The sequence below is a fragment of the Rattus rattus genome, chromosome 5, assembly GCF_011064425.1.
Source record: "Rattus rattus isolate New Zealand chromosome 5, Rrattus_CSIRO_v1, whole genome shotgun sequence".
Classification (NCBI taxonomy): domain Eukaryota; kingdom Metazoa; phylum Chordata; class Mammalia; order Rodentia; family Muridae; genus Rattus; species Rattus rattus.
In genome coordinates this window covers 25,051,505-25,059,715 of record NC_046158.1, presented here as the reverse complement: position 1 = coordinate 25,059,715, position 8,211 = coordinate 25,051,505, and the positions used below count along the sequence as shown (strand labels likewise).

At 36.4% G+C, this 8,211-nt stretch overlaps 1 non-coding gene across 1 annotated transcript; it reads right to left on the bottom strand.

Moving 5' to 3' along the window:
- Positions 1-1,323: 1,323 nt before the first annotated feature.
- Positions 1,324-1,386, bottom strand: LOC116902515. Its single transcript, XR_004388124.1, has one exon. It is a non-coding gene; the product is annotated as a U7 small nuclear RNA (small nuclear RNA).
- Positions 1,387-8,211: the final 6,825 nt, after the last annotated feature.

Below are 8,211 nucleotides of genomic sequence, written 5' to 3'. Positions count from 1 at the left end.
CATTTCCAAATGTCTATGAAGCCAATATTATTGTAATACAAAAATAAGACTCAAAGTAAAAAAAACTATATGACAATATCTCTGGTGATTGATTCACACATGGCCAATACAGTACTTAAAATATAATGCAAATATGCAGCAAAAAATATTTATTATGACCATGTTATTTTTTGAAGCTGAAATACATGGCTCAACATACACAAGACAGTTAAGGCCATAGGACACATAAATGGACTTAAAGGTAAAAGTTTCATGATCACCTCAATAAATGTCGAAAAAAGGCTTTGACAAATCTAAACAACTTCACAATAAATCCTAGAGAATGTAGAACTAGAGGGAATAGACCTCAACCTAATAAAAGCTATATATGAGAAGCACAAAATTAATATCATTATATATGAAGAAAATATTGGTACAATTCCACTGGAGTCAGGAATAAAACAGGGCTGTCGACTACCACCATTCCTTTTTGGTACTGTGCATAAAGCACTAGTTAGAACAGTAAGCAGAAGAAAATGTTTAAAGCAATATAAGTAGAAAAAGAACAAGTACAGTTATTCCTATACACATTATAGATCCCAACTTCTGCTAGGAAATTAGAAAGAAAGGGTTCAGCAATGTGGCATGGTGTAGATATCTATACACCAACAAGAAGCACATGAGAAATAGATCATGCACACAGCATCGCTCACAATAGCTTCAATGAAAATAAAATATCTAGGAGTAAACCTCACCAAGACAAATGAAGGACCTCTACAATGATAACTTTAAAACTCTGAAGAAAGATAAAGAGACTTGAACATAAACAGACATCCCATGCTCATGGAGTAGTAGAGTTAATATTATGAAAATGACCATTTTTTCCAATGCTATTTGCGGATTCAGTGTAATCCCAATAAAAAGTCCCATCTCATTCTCCACAGGAATGAAAACAGACTCAACTAACATTGTATATAACTTCTAAAGATTCTACCTAGCCAAAACAACACTGATCAAAAACAACAACGCTGTGGGATTACCATTCTAGATCTCAGAATATATGACAGAGCCATATTAATAATCATAAAAAAAGTACTGACACATAGACCAATGGAGCAAAAATAGAAGATGCAAACCTGAGCCCATAATAACTTCAGCCATTTATTGTTTGACAAAATTGCCCAAAACATATGCTAGAGGGCTAGTGATTAGCTTCAGCTTGGGAGAGGATCCCAAGGAAGAGATATTTGGGAGAAGTAGAAGAAACAACTCAGTGATGCGCTGCAAACTGACAGCTCTCTATTTTGCTGGAGATAATTCTCTCAACAGCTCTCCAGGTAGCTCATTGGTTTTTTTGACCAAAGTTAGAAAACCTGCTAGAAAAATTCTAAAAGAGCTATGTTAGCTCCTCAAGCGGTTCTTTCTAGTAGCTCTCTTTTACGGACAAAGCCCAGTCTTTTATTTATATATCAATACAATCATTTATCCAGATTTCCTTTTGATTATCCCACAAATCAGCTCCTTGATGCTTAGAAAAGGACAGCAAGTTCTTGCTTTCTTTTCTCATTTTTTCTTTTTCCTTTTTCCTTTCCCTTTTTGTTTTGTTTTTTTGTTTGTTTGTTTTTACTAAACAAGTCCAAGCCTGAGAGATCTGCCTGCCTTTATAGATCCAAATGATAAGCTTAGCTGTGTTCCATCCTACCCTAAGATAACCACTCCCTCACTCCATGGTGTTCCTTTATTAACTGAACTATGAGCCTCGTTTTTAACTATTCCTTTCCTTTTACTGATTCACAGCATCTGCCTCTGTTCTTTAAGGTTCACGAAGCCCCTCATATGGCAACCTTTTGTCTTTTCTTTTTTTTATGGGATATTTTATTTATTTACATTTCAAATGTTAACGCCCTTCTCAGTTTCTCCTCCTATATCCCATCTCATCCCCATGTTTCAGTGAGGATGTCCCCACCACCCACCCAATCCTGGCTCTGGAATTTAGGGCATCGAACATGTCTCCCATTGATGGGCCATGGAACCATGGGTCCTCCATGTGTACTCTTTGCTTGGTGGTTTAGTACCTGGGAGCTCTGGGGTAGGGGTGGGGATGGGGAGGTCTAGTTGGTTGATATTGTTGTTCTTCCTATGGGGATGCAAACCTCTTCAGATACTTCAGTCCTTTTTCTAATTCCTTCATTGAGGACTATGTTTTCAGTCCAATTATTGGCATCTGCCTCATTATTTATCAGGCTCTAGCAGAGCCTCTCAGGAGTCAGCTATATCAGGCTCTTGTCAGCAAGCACTTCTTGACATCTGCAATAGTGTCTGGGTTTAGTGTCTGCAGATGGGATGGAACCCTGTGTGGGGGAAGTATTTGGATGGCCTTTGTTTCAGTCTTTGCTCCACACTTTATTTCTGTATTTCTTTTAGACAGGAGCCTTTCTGGGTTAAAAGTTTGGAGATACGTGGGTACCCACATCCCCTAAACAGGGGACTTGCCTAACCTCTGGTAAGGTCTCTACAGGTTCTCCCTCCCTTTTGTTGGGCATTTCAGCTAATGTCATCTCAGTTGGGTCCTGGAAGCCTATTGCTTTCTTATCATCTGGAACCTTCTGGTGGCTACACCCAGCTCCCCAGCTCCCATTGCTATACAACTCTGTTCAAATTCTTGACCTTCTGTATATCATCCCAGTCTTCTCCCATACCTGACCTGCCCGCCTTTTCCCTTCTCCCCTCCTCTGTTCCTCCCAAGTCCCTCCTACCCTCTACCTCCTATGAGTATTTTGTTCCCCCTTCTAAGAAGGACTCAAGCATCAACATTTTGTTCTTCCTTCTTCTTGAGTTTCATATGGTCTGTGAATTATATCTTTGGTGTTCCAAGCTTTCACTTCTGTAAGGTAAAAGACTGTCAACTGAACAAAATGGCAACCCGCAGATTGGGGAAAGATCTTTGCCAACCCCACACTCAATAGAGGGCTAACATCCAAAATATAAGCAAATAACCCTGTTATATATGGGCTACAGAGTTAAACAGAATTCTCAATTGAGGAATCTTGAATGGCTGAAAAAGCACTTAAACAAATATTCAACATCCTTAGCCATCAGGGAAATGCAAGTCAAAATGACCCTGAGATTGCCCCTTACGCCAGTCAGAAAAGCTACGCCCTAAAACTGAGGTGATAGCAGATGATAGTGAGGATATAGAAAAATAGGAACACTCATCCATTGCTGATGGGACTGCAAGCTGGTACAACTACTTTAGAAATCAGTCTGGTGATTCCTCAGAGAATTGGTAATAGTTCTAACTGGGGACCCTGGTGTACCTCTCCTGGACATATACCCAAATGATGCTCCAACATATAAAAAGGATACATGCTCAACTATGTTCATAGCAGCCTTATTTATAATAGCCAGAAGCTGGAAACAACCCTGATATCCTTCAACAGAGGAATGGACACAGACAATGTGGTACATTTACACAATGGAGTACTACTCAGCTATTAAAAACAATAACTTTATGAAATTCACAGACAAATGGATGGAATTAAAAAATATCATCCAGAGTGACGAACCCAGTCACAAAAGAGCACACATGGTATGTACTTACAGAAAAGTGGATATTACTTAAAAAGAAGCTCAGAATACCCATGCTATAACTCTCAGACCATATGAAACCCTCTGATACATTCTGAAGGATGTTCACAACCTCCAAAGACCCAAAAGGACATGCACAGTATACACTCACTAATAAGTAGATATTAGCCCCCCCCAAAAAAAAGGAAAATAAAGATAAAAGTATAGAGTACACAAGTTACAGTCCACTTTCACTGGAAGCTTCTTTGAAAACCAGACATTTGAATTTATTTAAGCTTGAAAATTTACACTTCTAATTTAAGGAAACTAAGTCAAACAAATTCCATTGGATTTAACAAGATGTCTGGTAAGCTTTAGTCAAATTCTTCAATACTCCTACTTACTTTCTTTTAACTTTTATTTTTATTGAAAATAGATTCTTCTCCCATGAAATATATTCTGACCAGTTTGTCCTCACTCCACTTCACCCAGGGCCTTCCCCTCTCCCCTGTCCTTTAGATCCACTCCACTTCTTTTTCCTTTTCAGAAAAGGGCAGGCCTCCAAGAGATAAGAGCAAAACATGACAAAATAAGATACAACAAGACAGAACAATAGCCCTCCTATTGCCAGGTGGACAAGGCAGGGCAATAGGAGGAAAAGAGTTCCCGGAACAGGAAAAGAAGTCTGAGAAACTTTGGACCCCATTGTTAGGAGTACCATAAAAACTTCAGACTTACAACAATAATATATATTCAGAGGACAAGGTGCAGACTCATGCAGGCCTCATGCTTACTCTTTTAATATCTGTGAGACCATATGAGCACGGATTAGTTGATTCTGTGGGCCATATTGTCTGGGTCTCCTCCACCTCCTCTGACTCCTATACTCCTCACACTCACACACATCCCTGCCCAACTCTTTTCCTGCAGGTTTCCAGGTCTCTGAGAGTAGAGACAGGATGGAGACAGAGTCTGATCCATCATGTGGAATCAGGCAATCTTCTAATGCTCCACTAGGTTATATTCTTTTGAGTTGTTGGCCAAGAGGGACCTGCATACATTACTAGATAATGCAGGTAGAAGATCGGATTTTGTTGTTCTCTGTAAACTGACAGTGGGACCCCATTGCCAAAGACAACATTCACACAGCTTCGTTCAATTTTCAAGTACCCCTAGCATGTCTCAAAATAATCCTTAATCTCAGGAAGATAGGGCATAGCAAACCACATCCCAGCTCTATCTACTGGGAATATTTTGTAATCAGTGAATTCAATAAACTAGCCTTAAATTAACCTTATCCTAGCTCAAATGACCAGATAGTTATCAAAAATAACATTATTATTTATCTTTGCACTTCACTCCCTGATTAGTTACCCCCTGGTCAGTGTATGGAAAACAGGTTCTTATTAAACCTTAACAATCCTGCTATATGGCAAAATTATTAAAAATATTTTAAAAGTCACAAAAAGCATTTAACTCAGAAATCAGAGAGAAAAACTGGTTTATAAACAGAAACAAAATAAATATTTAATGAGAAGTTCTGGACTTTGGAGTTAACAAAAATCAGCTGTAAAATTTAACTTTTTTTTTCTGGTTTGTCATGGAAAGGAACAAAAGCATTATTGCTTTCCACTGTGCTGTTGAATACATGTCATAGATTTTTTTATGAGGTGTCAAAGGTATACTGACTTCAAAATAACTCATAATATTATAGAGTTAATATATGATTTGGGAAAGGAAATCTCAACATATTTGAGGACCTGTAGGGTCTCTGGCAAAAACGTAAATTTTTTGTATCTTCTAAGCCAGAGAGACAAAAGAACACAAAAATCAAAACAAGGGGTATAACAGTCAAAAGAATTATTAATTTTATATAAAGCAGAAAACATTTTGATAAACATGCGAATGCTTGGTTTCTAAAGAGTCTAGATAAAGCTGACAAATGACAGTACTCATAATGCAGTTGAAGGCATTAATCAATAAACCAAGGAATAAAGTCGTTATTAAAATAGTAGGAATTTTGCCAGAGTTTCAGCATTTTAGGACTTTATAGATTTGAACATTACATCATAGAATGCGTTAAATAAACTATGAGCTCTTCTCCTTTCTCTAGGTGTAGACTCCTCACAGTCTAAAGCAAACTGGCGTTTCACTTGAAGACAGTAATTCACTCATGGTCTGAGAGGTCAAATTGTATATTTGTATTTATAAAAGCAGGCAACGTATTCATAACATATGTGTATATGTTATATTATGTATATTATATGTTAAGAGTTTTCAGTTTGATTTTTCTAATAAGTTAAAAAGCTCAAAGTCAGAATCACTTACTATGAAAAACAATCTCTAAAGGAATTTGGTCTGGGGGGAAAAAAACAACAGGCAGTTTTGGCTTTTAGGACAAAACTACTTTTCTTTCATCGAACTCCAAAGCTCTGTAGTGTTATTTCTTGATAACTACTACATTCAGGGTCATGTGAACCTTTTCTGTTGATAATTACTCTTAGCCAAAGTAACTAAGTGACTGGAATCCCAGGTTATGTTGCTGCCTAAGATGATATAAGGGTTATGGCAACGTAGCTGTCATGTTCCTTGCTGATATATACAGTGATACAGTCTAAGATGTCATCTTTAAGTCACAGTGGGAGTATTTATTTTTAAATTATTATCCTCTTTTCCTTACCATGACAGAACTAACTAGTTCTTGTCTATAGCATATAAGAATGAAGAGTATAAGGTCTATTAATGTAAACTTAATTTATGCCTTGCATATGGAGTCTATATTATTACTTATTTTGGAACTTAGGAAATTTAGGTTATAAGTTATGGTGACTTGAATACAATTCTTTCCTACAGATTCATGTATTGAATACTTGGTCATAGGGACTGGTACTATTAGGAGATGTGTTCTTACTGAAGGAGGTGTGTCACTGTGTACATGACCTCTGGAGTCTCCCATGCTCAGGCTCTGTCTGGCTGCATGAAGAGGATAGTCTCCTTCTGGCTGCATTTGGTTCAAGGTGAAGAACATTCACCTTCTTCTCCAGCACTGTATCTGCCATTCTCCCCACCATGATGACAATGGACTTCACCTGTGAAACTGTGATCCACCCCAACATAAATGTTTTCTTTTATAAGGGTTACCTAGGTCATGGTGTGTCTTCCCAGAAATAAAACCAAAACGGAGACATATGTATTCACTCAGATCAATTAATGATGTCTGCATCATAGTACTATTTACAGTTTCCCTAAAACCAGAGCAGATAATGAATTAATACATTTTTAAAGAGTATACATGAATGTAATATAAATAAGGGACCAAAACTCCTGACATTAAAAATAAAAGCAGTTAAGCCTGGCTTCTGAGCGGCACACCAGACACCTGTAGCCTAGACCACGTTCTGCTTTTATTACATTGCTCAGGAGAAGCAAGGCCTCATTTTTTCCAACCAGCGCAATCGGTTTGCTTTTTCAATGTGCTCATTCTGAAAAATTACTTAAGCTAGAATTTGAACCATGTTAAATTATCACTGCATGTCTAGCTTGGAGGCAGTGAGGTAGGTTTTGAAAAGGGTTTTTCACTTATCGCCTTTGTTTTCCCTAAATATGTATATGTAAAATTATTGGGAGTTTTGAAAGACAGAAGAGCATCTTTAGGAATATGTTTACTCATATTCCTACTTATTGGGCATAGCGGGTAGTAACATGTTCTGCTTTTTTCTCTTTTAGTCTATGCCAACATTATTTTTAACCTTTCATAAAACTGTTTATATGTAATTCAAAGTCTACTTATTGGTGACAGGGAGTGTTGAGCAAAAATGTTTTGCTATGTCATTAATAGTTCTTAGATTTTCATTACTCTCCAATTTTTCAACTGTGGGAAACTGTCTGTTTTCTTCCATGTTATTTTAGCACAAAGACAAATAATCTGTCCTTTGGTTCCTGACAGATCACTTAGTCACAATTATCTTGCTTTAGATTAAGTATTTCTGTTGTGTTGAAACATGTCCTTGCACATTACAAACACAATTTACTTTTTTTCTCCTTCATTTTAGAACTGTTCTGTTAATAGTCATAATGTAATCCCATAAAGATTTTAATTTCTATGGTATTTTATTTTAAAGTTCTAGAAAGAATTTTGATTTTTTTACATATATTTTTTCTTAAAGAACCACTTTCTCATTTCTACCCATTAAAATCTACCCATTAGGTTTTATGGAAACCTGCTCAAAATCATAACTTGGTCATATACATACATTTTTATGATTGTTGTTAAAATAATCGTCTCTGTTTATTTCTAAATTTTGCTATTTTGGGTTATGTTTCTTATATTATCACCAAACTAAAATTTTTATTTTAGTGAACACTTAAGAGAGAAATACTTTTCCATAATTTCTTCTATCTCTGAATTCTTTACATTTCATGATTTTCCCATATGATGAGTATTTTCAAAGCAATATTTAGAATTACATTCACATAAAAGTGTGTTCAGTTTTAGTGTTTCACAAGAATTGCTGAATGTGCTACTTTTTCAGACAATAAAATAAACCTATTGTCTTATAGTAAAATTTTGTAAGGCTGATTATTAAATTTTACTTGTCTTTTACTCATTTTTTGGCTCATGCCCTTTTAAAATTTGTTCTTCATCAGTTTCATTTACCTATATAG